The sequence below is a fragment of the Garra rufa genome, chromosome 1 (genome assembly GCF_049309525.1).
Source record: "Garra rufa chromosome 1, GarRuf1.0, whole genome shotgun sequence".
NCBI lineage: Eukaryota > Metazoa > Chordata > Actinopteri > Cypriniformes > Cyprinidae > Garra > Garra rufa.
This window is the reverse complement of record NC_133361.1, coordinates 104,415,220-104,437,549: the sequence shown is the minus strand read 5'-3', so window position 1 is coordinate 104,437,549 and position 22,330 is coordinate 104,415,220. Positions and strand designations below refer to the sequence as shown.

The following is a 22,330-nucleotide window of genomic DNA, read 5'->3' as shown; positions in this document are numbered from 1 at the left end:
CCGACTGAGCCTGGTTTCTCCCAAGGTTTTTTTCTCCATTTCTGTCACCTGTGGAGTTTTGGTTCCTTGCCGCTGTTGCCTCTGGCTTTCATAGTTGGGGAAATTTTTTCAGCGATATCGTATATTATTTGAACTGAACAGGACGATGATATCACTGAATTCATTGATGAACTGCCTTTTACTGAAAATTGATTATGTACTAATAAATTTACTAATAAATTTAATAATGCGTTAATTACACACATTGATGCTGTTTAAATACTGTGCAGTTGCTTTGACACAATCTGTATTGTTAAAAGGGTTATATAAATAAAGGTGACTTGACTTGACTTGACATGACTTAAATCCACCAACTTGACATGACTTCAATCCACCATCCTTTCATCCACTGCCAGCTGTCTGTCTGGATGGAAGCAAGTTTTGCATGCTGTGATGATGCTGTCGTACAGGGGCTTGATTTTGAAAAGTCTGTCGTAGGCTTGAATCCCCTTTTTTCGCGTGTTTTCTTGATCACCCTCAGGATCACAAAGATGCAGGTTCCAGGAAATGGCCTGAAATCTGGACCTGGACATAACCAATCTTGGGAAGGGTAAGCGGTAGATTTCTTTTCCCGACCAGTAATCACCAATATTTTTGGCACCAAGGAGCCCGATGTAAACCACAAGTGCAATGTATGAATAAAATTCTTGTGCTTTTAAAGGCAACCACAGGAAACGTTTTCCAGCCTCTGATATCATTCTTGCAAAGGCGTTTGTATTTTTTACAATTGTGTCTACCACAGAGCTGGTAAAATAAGCTGAAAGAGCTGCAAGGGGGAATAGATCCTGTCCATTACAAGCTGTGCTCCTGTGATTCGTTTAGGCAGGAAAAGTGGTAACACTGGAACCTCATCCTCAACACTGCAGTCTGAGGCCCTACGTCAAACTCCCTATGTTGGAATTGACATATAAATCTAGTGTTTGCAAAAGACCACCGAAAATAGAAGGTTTATCCTTATCCTTATATAGATTTAACCTTGATTTCCATAAGAAAGGTGCCCCAAATTGGTGGAAAACCACATCTCAACCATACGCTGTCCAAAGCATTGAACCGCCTTCACGCGGCAAAACAGAACATGTTGTTGGCCCGCACTGCTGGGTCAAACTGCGCTTCCCAAAAACAGATTGGGTCAAAACTGACAGAAGAAAACTGTAAGCCTGCTCTAAGCCAGTCTCGCACCATGCAAGAGCCTCCGTTTCTCCTGTGTAATTTGGGGGCCGATAAAAACTGCGTCCGACCCAGTGAAGTAAACCATGACCAGCCCGGCTAGCTCAGTCGGTAGAGCATGAGACTCTCCATGTTGGGCGGCCCTGTTGACTCTCTTTCTTATACTCAGAAGCTGACTCGGGTGAGTTCTGTAATGATAGTATAGCAGCAAGCATTGAGGTAGCCAATTGTCCTCTAGAAGTAGCATCTAAGGAAATTAAAGAAGAACAAGCATGCAAAACAGATAACGAGAAACAGACAAGCCATACTAATGGTGAAGCATCAATAGTACAAGCCTTACATGACACAATGGTTCTCAGCAGACTTCCTGCACCTGAGCCCTTAGTTTTCTCAGGGGACCCACTCAAGTTCTTAGAGTGGAGAGCAAGTTTCAAGGCATTAATAGAACGGCGATGCACAAATCCAGCCGATAAGTTGTTCTACCTACAAAAGTATGTCAGCAGTGAACACAATCTGTGTTGGAAGGAACCTTCTACAGAAAAGACAACGAAGCCTATGATCAAGCATGGGAAGCACTGAATTCTCGGTATGGCCATCCATTTGTAATTCAGCGTGCGTTCAGAGAAAAACTGAATAACTGGCCCAAGATTGGTTCGAGAGAGTCTGTTAAATTGAGACAATTCAGTGATTTTATGACAGCATGCAGCAATGCTATGCCACACATCAAAGGGCTTCAGGTGTTAAACGACTGTGAAGAAAATCAGAAAATGCTACAAAAACTACCTGATTGGCTGACGTCTCGTTGGAATCGGCATGTAACAATGCAGCTGAAACGAGCGGAAGAGTACCCTACTTTCAAGGAGTTTGCTGATTTTGTGGCACAGGAAGCAGAAATAGCATGCAACCCTGTAACATCCTTTCACGCCCTGAAGCTCTCTGAAGAAAAGCCATCTAGAGAAGTCAAGCGCTCAAAGGCTAATGCGTTCATCACTAATGTGAAAGCGTCAGATAAATCAAGAATAGTGTCAAAATCATACAGTGTTGGAGTAAGCAACTCAGTTGATTCTAACAGATCCAATAGAGTTAACACTCTGCCTTCATGTTCAAACCCAGTCACTTGCAGGTGTTGTGGAGAGAGCCACTCCATCCACAAATGCCAAACGTTCACCAGTAAGTCTGTGGAGGACAAGAGAAAGTTCATATAAGACAATAACCTATGTTTTGGCTGTCTTAGGAAAGGACACAATTCAAAGGACTGAAGGAATAAAGCTACTTGTAGTATATGCAAGAAACATCATCCAACACCACTTCATGAAGACCGTCCTTCTTCTACAGCAGTAACAGTTTCGCACACAATGCAAGCTGAACAAAACACATCTTCTCTTTCCTGTTGCGTAGACAGTGGAGATGGTGGGAGTACATCAATGATAGTGCCTGTATGGATTTCTTCAACTTCCACTCCTGATAGAGAGACCTTAGTTTACGCTCTTTTGGATATGCAAAGCAGCAACACCTTTGTGGATCAAGAGTTGTGTGAGAGGATGGGGGTGATTTCAGAGCCAGTAAAGTTAAAGCTTACCACAATGATGGGAAAGGATTCAATTGTTCAAAGTGAAAGAGTTTGTGGGCTCAGAGTTAGGGGGTTTCACTCCCATGGCCTAATCAGTTTGCCACCTGCCTATACCAGAGACTTCATTCCACTTGAACTTTCCCACATTCCTACTCCGGAAACCGCTAGAAGGTGGAGTCATCTGAATGAAATTGCTCAGGAAATTCCAACGCTGCTGAATTGTAAGGTCGGACTCTTGATAGGTTATGATTGCTCAAGAGCTTTGGCACCACGCCAAGTCATCACAGGAGGTGATGAAGAACCATTTGCAGTCAAGACAGACTTGGGTTGGAGCATAGTTGGCTATCCACCGCAGTTTGCCAAGTCGACTGAAGTTACAGGCCTGTGCCATCGTGTATCTGTTAAGGAACTCCCGATACTAACACCTACCTCAGTCATCAGAGCCCTTGAATCAGACTTTAGAGATACAAGCCCAAGGGAAATGAGCATATCACAAGATGATATACAGTTCACGCAACTTCTAAATGAGAAAATTAATCAGAATTCAGAGGGACACCTTGAGATGCCCCTCCCCTTTAAGACACGCCCACAGTTACCTGAAAATAAGCAGCTGGCTCTGGTGCGACTGAAGCGTCTGAAAGGAAGATTTGAGAAAGACCAGAAATTCAAGGATGATTATGTAAAGTTCATGGAAGGTGTCTTCAAGGATGGTGATGCAGAGAGCGCTGAACACCAACCCAAAGTAGGAAACGTCTGGTATATTCCTCACCAGGGGGTATATCACCCTAGAAAGCCAGAGAAAATTAGAGTTGTGTTCGACTGCTCTGCTAAATATGGTGGCACGGCGTTGAATGATCACTTGCTAACGGGACCAGATCTCACTAATGGACAATCAGGCGTACTCTGCAGGTTCCGCAAATATCCAATCACCATTATCTGTGATGTGGAAAGGATGTTTCACAGGTTCCATGTAAGCCAGGAAGACAGAGATTACTTACGGTTCCTGTGGTGGGAAAATGGCGATACAAGATCAGAGCCAAAGGAGTATCGCATGAAAGTCCACCTTTTCGGAGCAGCATCATCTCCTGGCTGCGCGAATTACGGAATGAAGTATCTTGCATGTCAAAACGAAAGAGAGTATCCTGCAGCAGCCAGTTTCATCAAAACTAATTTCTACATTGATGATGGGCTCATTAGTGTGAAAAATGTGGACACTGCTATCAAACTTGTCCAAGAAGCCCGAAATGTGTGTGCAAAAGGGAAATTGCGCCTACACAAGTTCATCTCGAACAACAAAAGGGTTATGGAGTCTGTCCCTGTCAGTGAACGAGCCAGCGAAATTCAGGATGTGGAGCTTGGTTCAAATGAATTCCCAGTCCAGACTGTGTTGGGAGTAAAGTGGAGTGTAAATAGTGACACCTTTTCATTTAAAGTAACACTGGATGAGAAACCAGCAACACGGCGAGGAATCCTCTCAACCGTCGCATCTGTGTTTGATCTGTTAGGATTCTTGGCTCCCTTCCTTCTATTAGGAAAGAAAGTACTACAGGAAATGTGCCAAAGGGGCATTGAGTGGGATGACCCACTTCCCAGAGAGTTAATGCCGCAATGGAGTAGCTGGCTAAATGAGTTGAAGAACCTGCACGATCTCCAGATAGCAAGATGTTTTGCTCCTGAACACCTAGGGACTGTTCAGAGGATCGAACTCCATCACTTTTCAGATGCGAGTAGCCATGGCTATGGTCAGTGCTCATATATTCGAGTGTTGAGTGAAGATAAAGTGCACTGCTCTTTTGTCATTGGCAAAGCAAGAGTTGCGCCCACCAAAATCGTGACTATACCCAGGCTTGAGTTAACAGCTGTGGTGATCTCTTCAGCAGTCAGTAGCATGTTAAAGGAGGAGCTGGAGCTCAAAATTGACCAAGAATATTTCTGGACCGATTCAAAAGTAGTCTTAGGCTACATTAACAATGAAGCCCGTAGATTTCACGTTTTTGTAGCGAATCGAGTCCAAAGAATTAGAGAGGCGACTAACCCTGAACAGTGGCACTACATAGACACCGAACAAAATCCTGCAGATCACGCTTCCAGGGGCCTCAAGGTGTCAGAGCTGATCACTTCAAATTGGCTCACTGGAACGAAGTTTCTCTGGGAAAGAGAAATTGTCACAGCAAAGACAACTCCTGAGCTTCTGGTTGGCGACCCTGAAATCAGGACAACACAAGTGCTACAAACAAATGTAGCAAATGATGATGATCATTTTCTAGAGAGATTCAGTAGATTGTCGAAATGGCACACTGCATTGAAAGTTGTCGCTCGTATCCAGCAACTGGCGAGAGACAAGAAAGTTAAACCCATAAATGTTGAAGACATGAGAAATGCAAGCATCACGCTCATAAAATTAGCACAAAGAGATGCTTTCAAAGATGAAATACAAATACTGAAGCATAGTAAATTGCCATATAAATCTAATAAAATATTAATTTGTCATTTGTAATAATAATTTCATTCATTTGGACATCATTTATGTGATAATTACTGATAAATAAAGGATTCAGTAAATACTTCAATGTATGGCAACAGTGTAATATGAACTGGGAAGCCTGTGATCATTTCTTTTCTCCTCATTTTTTCCTTTTTTCTCTCTATTTTCTTTCTTTTTCTCTTTTTCCACCTCCTTCCCCTCCTTCCTCCTCCTTCCTTTTCCTGTTTTGCACGCGCGTCAGGTGTCCACTAACGCCTATGCCGTTCTTAGGGTTGCGAGGCACAGCTTTCTCAGGGGGCGTTTATCCTGTGCACCTTCAATAAGCTGGCTTGTTTTAAAAGAAGTCAGCGGCGGGTGTTTGATGAACATTTTCACCAGCTTGAGTTTGCTGTGGCATGTGGATTCATTCTTTACTGATGATCTGTCTCTGGGGCTCATCTAGTTGACATGGTATCCGCTGACATTCGGCTGAAGGTGCTGATCCACCATCTGCTCTTGGTACGGACTGGATCCGGGGGACTGCAGTGACCATCTGATCGGAATACAGAATGGATCTGGCGGCTACGGTGACCTCAGAATAAGAAGAAACAGACTAATATTAATGTAGATGCAAAAGTTCCATGTTGCCACAGTGTCAGATTGGAGAGGATCTGGTTTTCACAGTCTTGCGTCGATGGCCGTCCAGGTGAAGAGGTCTTCACTGATGATCTGTCTCTGGGGCTCATCCAGCTTGCTACCACCTTGTCGGTTCAGATCCACGTAGGTGCACGAAAAGGTCACGACCGTCACCGGTATTCTATCGCAGAGGCAATGTTGTAGCTTGTGTGGTTTATCTGAGGTGTGATCATTGCTGGTTGAAAACTTTCCCCCGATATCCCATCGGGATGATTTGAAATACAGTCGGCTTCGACAGTTTTTGCCGGTCTCTCTGGACGCTTCTTGAAAAAGATAGTTTTGCTTCGTTTTGTTGGAGTGGCTGGTTGTTGGTCCTCGTCAATGAGGTGTCTACAGATCATAGCGTGCCGGAGCCAGAAGATTTGTTGTTTTGTCAATATGTTCTCAAGACTTCGCTGCAGGTATCGTTAAACTACAGCACAATTACAGCTCACCGCTACCCATCGTAAACAGGTTGGGCCTGTCTGTTCCGGTGGGCTCTCAGTGGTGCTAAATCATCAAATGAAGAGGATGGGATTCAAACCCACACCAACCAAGGTGTGCCGAGCACAACGGATTAGCCTTGCATCGCCTTAACCACTCGACCACCTCGTCACTTTCCGTGGTCCTTTTATTTAACACTCCCGATTCAGACCATCAGCTCATTAGTAGAGCACTCAGTGAACTGAACTGAGTGTGTCAGATAAGGAGGACACTCAAAAAGTGCAGAGTGGGGTCCCCAGGACCGAGGATTACTGCTAAAGGAGCCGAACGACGAGGATGGGATTCGAACCCACGCGTGCAGAGCACAATGGATTAGCAGTCCATCGCCTTAACCACTCGGCCACCTCGTCATTTTACGTGGCATTTTCTATTTAGCACTCCTGATTCAGATCATCAGATCATCAGTTCATTAGTAGAGAACTCTAAGAACTGAACTGAGTGTGTTAGATAAGGAGGACACACAAAAAGTTTAGCATGGGGTCCCCAGGGCCTGGATTAAGGTCCAGTGCTAAAGGAACCGAACGACAAGAATGGGATTCCAACCATTGCACAGAGCACAATGGATTAGCAGTCCATCGCTTTAACCACTCGGCCACCCCGTCCCCTTGCTGACCGAGACAGGCCATGCTGCGGACCTTTTCAGATGCTGCTGCCGTGCTTTCAGCAGGCTGTTTTGAGCACAGAGGGAATAGTGAATGAGCCGTCTTTTACACACCTCTAATCTGTTCCGTGGAAACACGGTGCAGCAACCCGTGCCAGGAGACTGTTTGTGCGTCATGTTTAAAGCTTGCTGCCACCTTGTCGGTTCACATCCACGTAGGTGCACGAAAAGGTCACGACCGTCGCTGGCATTCTTTCGCAGAGGCAATATTGTAGCCTATGAGGTTTATCCGAGGCGCGATCATTGCTGGTTGAAAACTTTACCCAATACCCCGCCAGGATGACTTGAAATACAGTTAGCTTTGGCAATTTTTGCTAGCCTCTCTGGAGGCTTAGAGTTTTGTTGAGAAATATAGCCTTGTTTCGTTTAGGGGTTTTTTTCCTCGCCAAAAAGCTGTCTACTGATGATAGAGCGCCAGAGCCAGAAGGCTTGTTGTTTTGTCAATATGTTCTCAAGACAGGTATCGTTAAACTGCAGCGCAATTACAGATCACCGTTACCCATCGTAAACAGGTTGGTCCTGTCTGGTCCGGTGGGCTCTCAGTGGCGCTAAAGCTTCCAATGCGTGTCGAGCACAATGTATTAGCCTTCCACCGCCTTAATCACTGGACCACCTCGTCATCTTGCGGGGTTTCTTTATTTAACACTCCTGATTCATGTGCATGTGGATGCATTCTTCGTCTTTTGTTTCAGCCGCCGAGGGCCTGTTTTCCACTGAGGCCCTGCGCCAAACTCCCTATGAGACACAATCGAACGTTAGTAGTAACCTCCGATTACGGCCGAATGTGGATTCTGCTCGGACGACGGGGCACCGGTACATCCTTTGTAGCTTTAGCTTATTAGCCAAACGCTACACCAGTTTGCCATTTCCCATGAAATCATCCTTGATTTCCATAAGAAAGGTGCCCCAAATTGGTGGAAAATCACAACTCAACCATACGCTGTCCAAAGCATTGAACCGCCTTCACGCGGCAAAACAGAACATGTTGTTGGCCCGCACTGCTGGGTCAAACTGCGCTTCCCAAAAACAGATTGGGTCAAAACTGACAGAAGAAATCTCTAAGCCTGCTTTAAGCCCTACCCACGGGACGGGTTGACAGTCTCGCACAACGCGAGAACCTCAGTTTCGCCTGTGTAATTTGGGGGCCGATGAAAACTGCATCCGACTAAAATTACAAAAAAAAATTTTAGGACTCTAATGATGTTTCAGATGTAACTTTTCTCATCTCTGTTGTTAGGTTGTCACCATCTCTGAGACTCAAAGTGTCAGAAGTCGCCTAAGCTGGTTTTGCAAAATGGAGGTCAAGACTATGCTTTCAGAGATCATTTCTATAGTTTTTAACTAAGAAGTGTGTTTCAAAAGTGTGGTGTTTCCCAAACTACGATGATGAGCTTTGATACTCTTTTGTGAGCGTGAGTCGGGTGTGGAGTAATGGTTTATTTCATATGCTCCACACCATTGATGAACGTTCTGTGTGGCGTTTATACAGCATAGAAGAAGAGAGTATGATCAGAGTGGTCTTTGAAAGTTGTAAATATCAGATTAAAAATCTTGTGAGTAGCTGCGATTGACTGTTTGGCTCATAATTGGTGTATATCTGATGAAACTACTTTTTTTTATCTTTTTTTTTTTTTTTTTTTTTTTACATTTTTGTTGGTGGGTGTCACCATCCTTGAGATTCAGAATGTCAGGATAAGATGTCAGCTGGTTCTATCAACTTAAAGTTGCCATAAAATGCATTGAGAGAATATTTTAATTTGTTCTTTGATGTCTACATAGAAGGTATATGGCATAGGAAAGGGCAAACAATCTCCAGAAACGGTTTTACAGGACCATTTACAACCCTAGGATTTGTTCCTAGAATGAAATGCTCTGTTATTGCCTTTTTTGGAAGCTTCATGAATATTAATGAGCTCTGCTCCGATTGGCTGTTTCACAGAGCTGCTCATCTCTATAGCTGGCACATTGATAAAAAATATTTATTTAATTAGGAGCTCTAGCGGCTTTTAATATGTGGTTTGTTGAATCTGCCGTTTTGTATCGCAGACATTTTAGTCTCATTACTGTGATCCATGTGCTCTGTGTAAAGTTATAATGCAGAGGGAGCTCTTCTTACCACACAAGTTCAGCTGCTTCTCGGTGATACTCTGGATCTGTAAATCATTCGCCATCATCAGCGCAGTTATTTCTCCATCATTCACCATCATCAGCACAGTCATCTCTCTGTTTATGTGGTAAGTGATATCTTTTGTACTGCAATGTAACAGGCTAGTGCTAGCATTAAGCTAACTGTGTCCCTTCAGTGGCTTGCCTTGTTTTACTGATGTACTGACGTTACCGATGATTGGGCGATGCAAATGTTGGAGGCGTAACTATTAACGATCCCGGGACTGTTGCGTAACAGTCGGTGTTATGTTGGAATTGGCATATAAATCTAGTGTTCTCAAAAGACCATCGAAAAATAGAAGATTTATCCTTATCCTTATATAGATTTATCCTTGATTTCCATAAGAAAGGTGCCCCAAATTGGTGGAAAATCACATCTCAACCATACGCTGTCCAAAGCATTGAACCGCCTTCACGCGGCAAGACAGAACATGTTGTTGGCCTGCACTGCTGGGTCAAACTGCGCTTCCCAAAAACAGATTGGGTCAAAACTGACAGAACAAAACTCTAAGCCTGCTCTAAGCCCTACCCACGGGACGGCTCGACAGTCTCGGCACAACGCGAGAGCCTCCCTTTCGCCTGTGTCATTTGGGAGCCGATGAAAACTGCCTCCGACCCGGTGAAGGAAACCACAACCAGCCCGGCTAGCTCAGTCGGTAGAGCATGAGACTCTTAATCTCAGGGTCGTGGGTTCGAGCCCCACGTTGGGCGCCTCTGTTGGCTCTCTTTCTTCCCAACAGGGTGGCGGGCTCCAGCGTGCCCATTCGCCGCACAGGCTAAGTGGATTTTGCGAGCTCCGGAAACATCTTTCAAAACAGCCTGTTAGTACGTGCGATTCTAATCCCTAACCGTAACCCTTGCTTTTACAACCGTGATCCGGCGGCAGCAGACACACAGCGGCTGTCTCTGTGGCGCTACCTGGAGCAGGATCGTCTGTTTCCGCGGCCGTCTCCTCGTCCAATCGCCGATCTCGCCGTCCATTGTGAGAATGGATGAGAGCCAATTGCGTCGCTCGCCGTCCATTGCGAGAATGGATGAGAGCCAATCGCGTCGCTCGCCGTCCATTGTGAGAATGGACGAGAGCCAATCGCATCACTCAAGCTCCATTGTTGAGAGCCACTCACCGCGCTTAGTTTCATTCTAAGTCAGGTTCAAAAATCAGACGAACGGAATATAGGATAACTTTTCAAAGTAAGTAATACATGTTTTCTACTTTCTTCCTCTCTGTTTACAATGTTCTCAATTGGTAACTCGTTACGTTTTCGTCCGTCGTTCATCCGTGTTTGGCGTTCACAAACTTTTGACTCGCGAATTGCCCATAATGAAACAGTTTAAATGAAATCTAACTTTCTAAAATCTATTTACACGTTCTTAAGTTCGATTTAAATGGGGGAAAAAACGCGTTTCAGCTGTAAGTGCAGTCATCCCTTATGACAATTTACCTTGTTTTTACTATAGTGAATCGTAGTAACCATGTTGTGTTTTTGGCTGATCGATTACAACTGTATGAACACAGTCTTACTATAAATTAAAATCCGAATGAACAGCAACAACAAAAAACGTTGTGCTTGTGTTTGTCGTCATTTACCATGGTTTTACTATAGTGAAAGTATAGTAATCATGTTTTCTTTTCATGACTTGCCTAAAATCTCACATATTAACCATAATTGTGCCTGTAATCGTACTTATTAAACTCAGTTTACTCGTTCTTTAAGTGTAAACACAGTCTTAATATAAATAATCAAGTAATTTACCATGCTTTTACTATAGTGAAAGTGTAGTAATCATGTTTTGTTTCCATGATTAACCTATAATCTCTCATATATAAAACACCATTTGCCTGTAGTTTTGCATAGTAAACACATCTATTCTATTTAAAGTTTGATTTGGATTTAAAAAATATGTGTAGTTGTAGACATTATCATTTCTAATTAACATTTAATGTGATTAACTAACAATGCACTTTATTTCACATTGTGATTAATACATGCTATATGTATTTACTATAGTAATAACAGTAAATTATGCATAATTGCCACAAGGTCATGGGTGATGGCGAGTGGATGGCCAGGTTGAGGACTTTTGCCAGCTCTGGGGTTTGTCCGACTGGAGGCAACAGACCAGCACCACGGCAGCAGAAGTTGTACAACCTCTACAAGAAGGTAAAGTTACCTGTATCTCATTGTAGAATATGAATGTGTACATTATTTGTCAAACATTTTTACACGTGACTGTGTTTAATGTTTTTGAAAGAAGTGTCTTTTGCTCATTCAGCCTGCATTTATTTGATCCAAAATACAGAAAAAACAGCAATATAATTTGTACTGCATATTTGTATTTATTTTTTAATGAAAACTGTGATACGTTTTGCAGAATTCATTGATGAATAAAAAGTTAAAAACAACAGAATTAATTTCTTTAAAAAAAATTTTTTTGAACAGTACTGTGTATCGTTACAGAAGATTTCATATTTGATTTCTAATGCTGTTCTTAATATAACTTTTTACTGATTTCTAAAATGATTGCTAAATTTATTCAGCGTTGATGACAAAAAAAATTTAAAGTACATGTAACTGTAAATTTAAACTGTATTAACATTTTATAATATTATTAATGTTTTTTATATTTTTTATTTAATAAATGCAGGACTGATGAGCATAAGACACTTCTTTCAAAAACATTAAAAATAGTAATGTGTCTAAACTTTTGACTGATCCTGTATTTGTGTGTTTTCTTTTATTATTTTTTTTTTCATAGGAGAGCTGCTTGGTGTTGACTACTTCCTGGGTCAGACTGGACAGCTCCTGGTAGTGGACCCTGACTCAGAAGAGACAGAGAACATGCTGGAGGATGTGGATGAAGGTGAGGATGAAGAAGACGAGGGCTTCAGGGTGGACCAAACACTTGACATTACTGAATCGAGTCTTACTGATGACCCAAGCTTCTCTCTGTCCTCCACTCAGCCTGATGCCTCCTTCACGCCAGGTGTCTCAGCATCCCCTGACGAGTCTGTGGTATGTAAATGTCTCATTTAATGTATGTATGTAATTATGTTTTATGTAATACTGTAAAATTTCTAGGGAAAACATAATAATTTGTGCTGACCTGTTGCTTTTTGTCTGAAGTTGACAAAAAAAAAAACATCTAGAAAAATATATATATTTATTTGTTTTGGGTTTTTTGTCCCACTTCACTGTACTCATAATGTTGTTGATTTCATTTTTTTCTTTTTGTTGTATTTTTCTCACAGGCTTTGGCTAGTGCTGGTGTGCTGGACAAAGTGGACAGCCTTGCGGAGTATCTTGTGGAGCTCAGGAATCAGCCATCTCTGGCTCTCACCAACCATCAGGTCAGTTTCTCTTCTTGACCTGTCATATGTTAACACTACCACTTGTTTTGTTTTCTCATTTGCCTTGTATTATATGTTCTCTCTGCTTAGGTGAGCAATATAGTTGGCAGAACCTGCTGGATTTTGGGGGTGGAGAGCATGAAGAGGCAGACATTCACCACCGCTGCCCCACTTGCCCAGTGGCCAGATTGTTGTCGCCTGATAGAGACCATTTCAAGCTCTGTGCCATCCATAAGAGTCCAAAAAAGAAAGGGGATAAAGTTTTATTTATGTGCATTGTTTTCTGCTTTCTGTTCTTTTGAACTTGCAATGAATGCACTAGTGCCATGGACATTAAGACAGTTTTATTTAATAGTATAGTTTGGTTTTCTGTTCTTTAGTACTTGCAAAACATGCACAGGACAGGAGTCATTAATATTTTAAAGTTTTATTCATTTGTATTGTTTTGTGCTTTCTGTTCTTTTCACTTGCAGTTAATGCACAAGAGCCATGGACATTGGACGGTTTTGTTTATATGTATAGTTCTGTTTTCTGTTCTTTTGCACTTACAAATTATTATTAAGAGGTAATATTCTGTTTTCTGCACATGCAACATAACTACAAGAATAAAAATGTAAAAAAAAAAAAAAAAGAATAATGAATAATTGGCTTTGACTGATTGAAAAATAAAAGTTTGGTCATGATCAAATAACTCTTTTTGTTTGTCATTGTTACAGTATCATTAAACAGTTATACGCCCTTTTAAAAATGTTGATAAATTTGGGGATGATTTAATACATAAATGTACAATTTTTTGTACTATAAGTTTTAGAACATAACTACAGCAGAAATATATTTAAAGTGCAAAAACTTTGAATAAAATATCAATAATCAGTAATATAAATCTAATAAAATATTAATTTGTCATTTCAAAAATGATTTCATTCATTTGGACATTATTTATGTGATAATTACTGATAAATAAAACATTCAGTAAACACTTCAATCTTTGGCAACACTGTAATATGAACTGGGAAGCTTGTGATCATCCTTACCCCCATATAAATGTACAGGAAAATAGAGAAAACATTTTTTTTTTTTCAGATAATTTATTGTAAATATACACTCCAAAAACATTGCTTTAAAGGACAAAGAGATAAAATTCCCTTTCACTTCTTTTCTCCTCATTTTTTCCTTTTCTTTCTTTTTCTCTTTTCCCCCTCTTCTCCCCCCTCCTTCCTTTTCTTCCCCCCCCTTAACAGACTATTGTTCCCCAGCTTTGGCGCAATCGGTTAGCGCGTTCGGCTGTTAACCGAAAGGTTGGTGGTTCGAGCCCACCCAGGGACGTGTGAAATGCCGGTGTTTTGCACGCGCGTCAGGTGTCCACTAGCGCCTATGCCATTCTTAGGGTTGCGAGGCACAGCTTTCTCAGGGCGTTTATCCTGTGCACCTTCAATAAGCTGGCTTCTTTTAAAAGAAGTCAGCGGCGGGTGTTTGGTGAACATTTTCACCAGCTCGAGTTTGCTGTGGCATGTGGATTCATTCTTTACTGATGATCTGTCTCTGGGGCTCATCTAGTTGACATGGTATCCGCTGACATTCGGCTGAAGGTGCTGATCCACCATCTGCTCTTGGTACGGACTGGATCCGGGGGACTGCAGTGACCATCTAATCGGAATACAGAATGGATATGGCGGCTACGGTGACCTCAGAATAAGAACAAACAGACTAATTTTAATGTAGATGCAAAAGTTCCATGTTGCCACAGTGTCAGATTGGAGAGGATCTGGTTTTCACAGTCTTGCGTCGATGGCCGTCTAGGTGAAGAGGTCTTCACTGATGATCTGTCTCTGGGGCTCATCCAGCTTGCTATCACCTTGTCGGATCACATCCACGTAGCTGCAAGAAAAGGTCACGACCGTCACCGGTATTCTATCGCAGAGGCAATGTTGTAGCTTGTGTGGTTTATCTGAGGTGTGATCATTGCTGGTTGTAAACTTTCCCCGATATCCCATCTGGATGATTTGAAATACAGTCAGCTTCTCAGTTTTTGCCGGTCTCTCTGGACGCTTCTTGAAAAACAAAGTTTTGCTTCGTTTTGTTAGAGTGGCTGGTTGTTGGTCCTCGTCAAAGAGGTGTCTACAGATCATAGCGTGCCGGAGCCAGAAGATTTGTTGTTTTTTCAATATGCTCTCAAGACTTCGCTGCAGGTATCATTAAACTACAGCACAATCACAGCTCACCGCTACCCATCGTAAACAGGTTGGGCCTGTCTGTTCTGGTGGGCTCTCAGTGGTGCTAAATCATCAAATGAAGAGGACGGGATTCAAACCCACACAAACCAAGGTGAGCCTAGCACAACGGATTAGCCTTGCATCGCCTTAAACACTCGACCACCCCGTCACTTTCCGTGGTCCTTTTATTTAACACTCCCGATTCAGACCATCGGCTCATTAGTAGAGCACTCAGTGAACTGAACTGAGTGTGTCAGATAAGGAAGACACAAAAAGCGCAGAGTGGGGTCCCCAGGACCGAGGATTACTGCTAAAGGAGCCGAACGACGAGGATGGGATTCGAACCCACGCGTGCAGAGCACAATGGATTAGCAGTCCATCGCCTTAACCACTCGGCCACCTCGTCATTTTACGTGACATTTTTTATTTAGCACTCCTGATTCAGATCATCAGTTCATTAGTAGAGAACTCAAAGAACTGAACTGAGTGTGTTAGATAAGGAGGACACACAAAAAGTTTAGCATGGGGTCCCCAGGACCCGGATTAAGGTCCAGTGCTAAAGGAACCGAACGACAAGAATGGATTCCAACCATTGCACAGAGCAAAATGGATTAGCAGTCCATCGCCTTAACCACTCGGCCACCCCGTCCCCTTGCTGACCGAGATAGGCCATGCTGCGGACCTTTTCAGCTGCTGCTGCCGTGCTTTCAGCTGGCTGTTTTGAGCACAGAGGGAATAGTGAATGAGCCGTCTTTTACACACCTCTAATCTGTTCCGTAGAAACACGGTGCAGCAACCCGTGGCAGGAGACTGTTTGTGCGGCAGTTTAAAGCTTGCTACCACCTTGTCGGTTCACATCCACGTAGGTGCAGAAAAAGGTCACGACCGTCGCCTGCATTCTTTCGCAGAGGCAATATTGTAGCCTATGAGGTTTGTCCGAGGCGCGATCATTGCTGGTTGAAAACTTTACCCAATACCCCGCCAGGATGACTTGAAATACAGTTATCTTTGGCAATTTTTGCTAGTCTCTCTGGAGGCTTAGAGTTTTGTTGAGAAATATAGCCTTGTTTCGTTTAGGGTTTTTTTTCCTCGCCAAAAAAACGGTCTGCTGATGATAGTGCGCCAGAGCCAGAAGGTTTGTTGTTTTGTCAATATGTTCTCAAGACAAGTATCGTTAAACTGCAACGCAATTACAGCTCACCGTTACCCATCGTAAACATGTTGGGCCTGTCTGGTCCGGTGGCCTCTCAGTGGCGCTAAAGCTTCGAATGCGTGTCGAGCACAATGTATTAGCCTTCCACCGCCTTAACCACTGGACCACCTCGTCATCCGGCGGGGTTTCTTTATTTAACATTCCTGATTCATGTGCATGTGGATGCATTCTTCGTCTTTTGTTTCAGCCGCCGAGGGCCTGTTTTCCACTGAGGCCCTGCGCCAAACTCCCTATGAGACACAATCCAACGTTAGTAGTAACCTCCGATTACGGCCGAATGTGGATTCTGCTCGGACGACGGGGCACCGGTACATCCTTTGTAGCTTTAGCTTATTAGCCAAACGCTACACCAGTTTGCCATTTCCCATGAAATCATCCTTGATTTCCATAAGAAAGGTGCCCCAAATTGGTGGAAAATCACATCTCAACCATACGCTGTCCAAAGCATTAAACCGCCTTCACGCGGCAAAACAGAACATGTTGTTGGCCCGCACTGCTGGGTCAAACTGCGCTTCCCAAAAACAGATTGGGTCAAAACTGACAGAAGAAATCTCTAAGCCTGCTTTAAGCCCTACCCACGGGACGGGTTGACAGTCTCGCACAACGCGAGAGCCTCAGTTTCGCCTGTGTAATTTGGGGGCCAATGAAAACTGCATCCAACTAAAATTACAAACAAAATTTTAGGACTCTAATGATGTTTCAAATGTAACTTTTCTCATCTCTGTTGTTAGGTTGTAACCATCTCTGAGACTCAAAGTGTCAGAACTCGCCTAAGCTGGTTTTGCAAAATGGAGGTCAAGACTATACTTTCAGGGATCATTTCTATAGTTTCTAACTAGGAAATGTGTTTCAAAAGTGTAGTGTCTCCCAAACTACGATGATGAGCTTTGATACTCTTTTCTGAGCGTGAATCGGGTGTGGAGTAATGGTTTATTTCATATGCTCCACACCATTGATGAACGTTCTGTGTGGCATTTAAGCAGCATAGACGAAGAGAGTATGGTCAGAGTGGTCTCTGAAAAATGTAAATATCAGATTAAAAATCTTATGAGTCGTTATGATTGAGATTTTTTTTTTTTTTTACATTTTTGTTGGTGGGTGTCACCATCCTTGATATTCAGAATGTCAGGATAAGATGTCAGCTGGTTCTATCAACTTAAAGTTGCCATAAAATGCATTGAGAGAATATTTTAATTTGTTCTTTGATATCTGCATAGAAGGTATATGGCATAGGAAAGGGCAAACAATCTCCAGAAACGGTTTTACAGGACCATTTACAACCCTAGGATTTGTCCCTAGAATGAAATGCTCTGTTATTGCCTTTTTTGGAAGCTTCATGAATATTAATGAGCTCTGCTCCGATTGGCTGTTTCACAGAGCTGCTCATCTCTATAGCTGGCACATTGATAAAAATATTTATTTAATTAGGAGCTCTAGCGGCTTTTAATATGTGGTTTGTTGAATCTGCCGTTTTGTATCGCAGACATTTTAGTCTCATTACTGTGATCCATGTGCTCTGTGTAAAGTTATAATGCAGAGGGAGCGCTTCTTACCACACAAGTTCAGCTGCTTCTCGGTGATACTCTGGATCTGTAAATCATTCGCCATCATCAGCGCAGTTATTTCTCCATCATTCACCATCATCAGCACAGTCATCTCTCTGTTTATGTGGTAAGTGATATCTTTTGTACTGCAATGTAACAGGCTAGCGCTAGCATTAAGCTAACCGTGTCCCTTCAGTGGCTTGCCTTGTTTTACTGATGTACTGACGTTACCGATGATTGGGCGATGCAAATGTTGGAGGCGTAACTATTAACGATCCCGGGACTGTTGCGTAACAGTCGGTGTTATGTTGGAACTGACATATAAATCTAGTGTTTGCAAAAGACCACCGAAATATAGAAGATTTATCCTTATCCTTATATAGATTTATCCTTGATTTCCATAAGAAAGGTGCCCCAAATTGGTGGAAAATCACATCTCAACCATACGCTGACCAAAGCATTGAACCGCCTTCACGCGGCAAGACAGAACATGTTGTTGGCCCGCACTGCTGGGTCAAACTGCGCTTCCCAATAACAGATTGGGTCAAAACTGACAGAAGAAAACTCTAAGCCTGCTCTAAGCACTACCCACGGGACGGCTCGACAGTCTTGCACAACGCGAGAGCCTCCGTTTCGCCTGTGTCATTTGGGAGCCGATGAAAACTGCGTCCGACCCGGTGAAGGAGACCACGACCAGCCCGGCTAGCTCAGTCGGTAGAGCATGAGACTCTTAATCTCAGGGTCGTGGGTTCGAGCCCCACGTTGGGCGGCTCTGTTGGCGCTCTTTCTTCCCAACAGGTTGGCGGGCTCCAGCGTGCCCATTCTCCGCACAGGCTAAGTGGATTTTGCGAGCTCCGGAAACATCTTTCAAAACAGCCTGTTAGTACGTGCGATTCTAATCCCTAACCCTAACCCTTGCTTATACAACCGTGATCCCGCGGCAGCAGATGCGCAATGTCTGTCTCTGTGGCGCAATCGGTTAGCGCGTTCGGCTGTTAACCGAAAGGTTGGTGGTTCGAGCCCACCCAGGGACGTGTGAAATGCCGGTGTTTTGCACGCGCGTCAGGTGTCCACTAGCGCCTATGCCATTCTTAGGGTTGCGAGGCACAGCTTTCTCAGGGCGTTTATCCTGTGCACCTTCAATAAGCTGGCTTCTTTTAAAAGAAGTCAGCGGCGGGTGTTTGGTGAACATTTTCACCAGCTCGAGTTTGCTGTGGCATGTGGATTCATTCTTTACTGATGATCTGTCTCTGGGGCTCATCTAGTTGACATGGTATCCGCTGACATTCGGCTGAAGGTGCTGATCCACCATCTGCTCTTGGTACGGACTGGATCCGGGGGACTGCAGTGACCATCTAATCGGAATACAGAATGGATATGGCGGCTACGGTGACCTCAGAATAAGAACAAACAGACTAATTTTAATGTAGATGCAAAAGTTCCATGTTGCCACAGTGTCAGATTGGAGAGGATCTGGTTTTCACAGTCTTGCGTCGATGGCCGTCTAGGTGAAGAGGTCTTCACTGATGATCTGTCTCTGGGGCTCATCCAGCTTGCTATCACCTTGTCGGATCACATCCACGTAGCTGCAAGAAAAGGTCACGACCGTCACCGGTATTCTATCGCAGAGGCAATGTTGTAGCTTGTGTGGTTTATCTGAGGTGTGATCATTGCTGGTTGTAAACTTTCCCCGATATCCCATCTGGATGATTTGAAATACAGTCAGCTTCTCAGTTTTTGCCGGTCTCTCTGGACGCTTCTTGAAAAACAAAGTTTTGCTTCGTTTTGTTAGAGTGGCTGGTTGTTGGTCCTCGTCAAAGAGGTGTCTACAGATCATAGCGTGCCGGAGCCAGAAGATTTGTTGTTTTTTCAATATGCTCTCAAGACTTCGCTGCAGGTATCATTAAACTACAGCACAATCACAGCTCACCGCTACCCATCGTAAACAGGTTGGGCCTGTCTGTTCTGGTGGGCTCTCAGTGGTGCTAAATCATCAAATGAAGAGGACGGGATTCAAACCCACACAAACCAAGGTGAGCCTAGCACAACGGATTAGCCTTGCATCGCCTTAAACACTCGACCACCCCGTCACTTTCCGTGGTCCTTTTATTTAACACTCCCGATTCAGACCATCGGCTCATTAGTAGAGCACTCAGTGAACTGAACTGAGTGTGTCAGATAAGGAAGACACAAAAAGCGCAGAGTGGGGTCCCCAGGACCGAGGATTACTGCTAAAGGAGCCGAACGACGAGGATGGGATTCGAACCCACGCGTGCAGAGCACAATGGATTAGCAGTCCATCGCCTTAACCACTCGGCCACCTCGTCATTTTACGTGACATTTTTTATTTAGCACTCCTGATTCAGATCATCAGTTCATTAGTAGAGAACTCAAAGAACTGAACTGAGTGTGTTAGATAAGGAGGACACACAAAAAGTTTAGCATGGGGTCCCCAGGACCCGGATTAAGGTCCAGTGCTAAAGGAACCGAACGACAAGAATGGATTCCAACCATTGCACAGAGCAAAATGGATTAGCAGTCCATCGCCTTAACCACTCGGCCACCCCGTCCCCTTGCTGACCGAGATAGGCCATGCTGCGGACCTTTTCAGCTGCTGCTGCCGTGCTTTCAGCTGGCTGTTTTGAGCACAGAGGGAATAGTGAATGAGCCGTCTTTTACACACCTCTAATCTGTTCCGTAGAAACACGGTGCAGCAACCCGTGGCAGGAGACTGTTTGTGCGGCAGTTTAAAGCTTGCTACCACCTTGTCGGTTCACATCCACGTAGGTGCAGAAAAAGGTCACGACCATCGCCTGCATTCTTTCGCAGAGGCAATATTGTAGCCTATGAGGTTTGTCCGAGGCGCGATCATTGCTGGTTGAAAACTTTACCCAATACCCCGCCAGGATGACTTGAAATACAGTTATCTTTGGCAATTTTTGCTAGTCTCTCTGGAGGCTTAGAGTTTTGTTGAGAAATATAGCCTTGTTTCGTTTAGGTTTTTTTTTCCTCGCCAAAAAAACGGTCTGCTGATGATAGTGCGCCAGAGCCAGAAGGTTTGTTGTTTTGTCAATATGTTCTCAAGACAAGTATCGTTAAACTGCAACGCAATTACAGCTCACCGTTACCCATCGTAAACATGTTGGGCCTGTCTGGTCCGGTGGCCTCTCAGTGGCGCTAAAGCTTCGAATGCGTGTCGAGCACAATGTATTAGCCTTCCACCGCCTTAACCACTGGACCACCTCGTCATCCGGCGGGGTTTCTTTATTTAACATTCCTGATTCATGTGCATGTGGATGCATTCTTCGTCTTTTGTTTCAGCCGCCGAGGGCCTGTTTTCCACTGAGGCCCTGCGCCAAACTCCCTATGAGACACAATCCAACGTTAGTAGTAACCTCCGATTACGGCCGAATGTGGATTCTGCTCGGACGACGGGGCACCGGTACATCCTTTGTAGCTTTAGCTTATTAGCCAAACGTTACACCAGTTTGCCATTTCCCATGAAATCATCCTTGATTTCCATAAGAAAGGTGCCCCAAATTGGTGGAAAATCACATCTCAACCATACGCTGTCCAAAGCATTAAACCGCCTTCACGCGGCAAAACAGAACATGTTGTTGGCCCGCACTGCTGGGTCAAACTGCGCTTCCCAAAAACAGATTGGGTCAAAACTGACAGAAGAAATCTCTAAGCCTGCTTTAAGCCCTACCCACGGGACGGGTTGACAGTCTCGCACAACGTGAGAGCCTCAGTTTCGCCTGTGTAATTTGGGGGCCAATGAAAACTGCATCCAACTAAAATTACAAACAAAATTTTAGGACTCTAATGATGTTTCAAATGTAACTTTTCTCATCTCTGTTGTTAGGTTGTAACCATCTCTGAGACTCAAAGTGTCAGAACTCGCCTAAGCTGGTTTTGCAAAATGGAGGTCAAGACTATACTTTCAGGGATCATTTCTATAGTTTCTAACTAGGAAATGTGTTTCAAAAGTGTAGTGTCTCCCAAACTACGATGATGAGCTTTGATACTCTTTTCTGAGCGTGAATCGGGTGTGGAGTAATGGTTTATTTCATATGCTCCACACCATTGATGAACGTTCTGTGTGGCATTTAAGCAGCATAGACGAAGAGAGTATGGTCAGAGTGGTCTCTGAAAAATGTAAATATCAGATTAAAAATCTTATGAGTCGTTATGATTGAGATTTTTTTTTTTTTTTTACATTTTTGTTGGTGGGTGTCACCATCCTTGATATTCAGAATGTCAGGATAAGATGTCAGCTGGTTCTATCAACTTAAAGTTGCCATAAAATGCATTGAGAGAATATTTTAATTTGTTCTTTGATATCTGCATAGAAGGTATATGGCATAGGAAAGGGCAAACAATCTCCAGAAACGGTTTTACAGGACCATTTACAACCCTAGGATTTGTCCCTAGAATGAAATGCTCTGTTATTGCCTTTTTTGGAAGCTTCATGAATATTAATGAGCTCTGCTCCGATTGGCTGTTTCACAGAGCTGCTCATCTCTATAGCTGGCACATTGATAAAAATATTTATTTAATTAGGAGCTCTAGCGGCTTTTAATATGTGGTTTGTTGAATCTGCCGTTTTGTATCGCAGACATTTTAGTCTCATTACTGTGATCCATGTGCTCTGTGTAAAGTTATAATGCAGAGGGAGCGCTTCTTACCACACAAGTTCAGCTGCTTCTCGGTGATACTCTGGATCTGTAAATCATTCGCCATCATCAGCGCAGTTATTTCTCCA

General features: G+C 43.5%; 15 non-coding genes across 15 annotated transcripts; 12 read left to right on the top strand and 3 right to left on the bottom strand.

The window, feature by feature from the left end:
* The first annotated feature begins 6,054 nt into the window (after nt 1-6,054).
* Nucleotides 6,055-6,195, top strand: LOC141285856 (U4 spliceosomal RNA). Its single transcript, XR_012338985.1, has one exon. It is a non-coding gene; the product is annotated as a U4 spliceosomal RNA (small nuclear RNA).
* A 492-nt stretch (nt 6,196-6,687) lies between these two features.
* trnas-gcu (transfer RNA serine (anticodon GCU)) lies at nt 6,688-6,769 on the bottom strand. Its single transcript has one exon. It is a non-coding gene; the product is annotated as a tRNA-Ser (tRNA).
* Nucleotides 6,770-7,269: 500 nt separating this feature from the next.
* Nucleotides 7,270-7,410, top strand: LOC141284282 (U4 spliceosomal RNA). Its single transcript, XR_012338400.1, has one exon. It is a non-coding gene; the product is annotated as a U4 spliceosomal RNA (small nuclear RNA).
* Nucleotides 7,411-8,383: 973 nt separating this feature from the next.
* Nucleotides 8,384-8,599, top strand: LOC141348643 (small nucleolar RNA U3). The gene has a single exon (XR_012357533.1). It is a non-coding gene; the product is annotated as a small nucleolar RNA U3 (small nucleolar RNA).
* Nucleotides 8,600-9,884: 1,285 nt separating this feature from the next.
* Nucleotides 9,885-9,957, top strand: trnak-cuu (transfer RNA lysine (anticodon CUU)). Its single transcript has one exon. It is a non-coding gene; the product is annotated as a tRNA-Lys (tRNA).
* A 4,546-nt stretch (nt 9,958-14,503) lies between these two features.
* Nucleotides 14,504-14,642, top strand: LOC141286657 (U4 spliceosomal RNA). The gene has a single exon (XR_012339320.1). It is a non-coding gene; the product is annotated as a U4 spliceosomal RNA (small nuclear RNA).
* Nucleotides 14,643-15,132: 490 nt separating this feature from the next.
* Nucleotides 15,133-15,214, bottom strand: trnas-gcu (transfer RNA serine (anticodon GCU)). The gene has a single exon. It is a non-coding gene; the product is annotated as a tRNA-Ser (tRNA).
* A 490-nt stretch (nt 15,215-15,704) lies between these two features.
* On the top strand, nt 15,705-15,845 carry LOC141284873 (U4 spliceosomal RNA). Its single transcript, XR_012338507.1, has one exon. It is a non-coding gene; the product is annotated as a U4 spliceosomal RNA (small nuclear RNA).
* Nucleotides 15,846-16,818: 973 nt separating this feature from the next.
* On the top strand, nt 16,819-17,034 carry LOC141347652 (small nucleolar RNA U3). Its single transcript, XR_012357392.1, has one exon. It is a non-coding gene; the product is annotated as a small nucleolar RNA U3 (small nucleolar RNA).
* A 1,227-nt stretch (nt 17,035-18,261) lies between these two features.
* On the top strand, nt 18,262-18,334 carry trnak-cuu (transfer RNA lysine (anticodon CUU)). Its single transcript has one exon. It is a non-coding gene; the product is annotated as a tRNA-Lys (tRNA).
* A 191-nt stretch (nt 18,335-18,525) lies between these two features.
* Nucleotides 18,526-18,599, top strand: trnan-guu (transfer RNA asparagine (anticodon GUU)). Its single transcript has one exon. It is a non-coding gene; the product is annotated as a tRNA-Asn (tRNA).
* Nucleotides 18,600-19,181: 582 nt separating this feature from the next.
* Nucleotides 19,182-19,320, top strand: LOC141286651 (U4 spliceosomal RNA). Its single transcript, XR_012339318.1, has one exon. It is a non-coding gene; the product is annotated as a U4 spliceosomal RNA (small nuclear RNA).
* Nucleotides 19,321-19,810: 490 nt separating this feature from the next.
* On the bottom strand, nt 19,811-19,892 carry trnas-gcu (transfer RNA serine (anticodon GCU)). Its single transcript has one exon. It is a non-coding gene; the product is annotated as a tRNA-Ser (tRNA).
* Nucleotides 19,893-20,382: 490 nt separating this feature from the next.
* LOC141284867 (U4 spliceosomal RNA) lies at nt 20,383-20,523 on the top strand. Its single transcript, XR_012338506.1, has one exon. It is a non-coding gene; the product is annotated as a U4 spliceosomal RNA (small nuclear RNA).
* A 973-nt stretch (nt 20,524-21,496) lies between these two features.
* On the top strand, nt 21,497-21,712 carry LOC141347637 (small nucleolar RNA U3). Its single transcript, XR_012357390.1, has one exon. It is a non-coding gene; the product is annotated as a small nucleolar RNA U3 (small nucleolar RNA).
* Nucleotides 21,713-22,330: the final 618 nt, after the last annotated feature.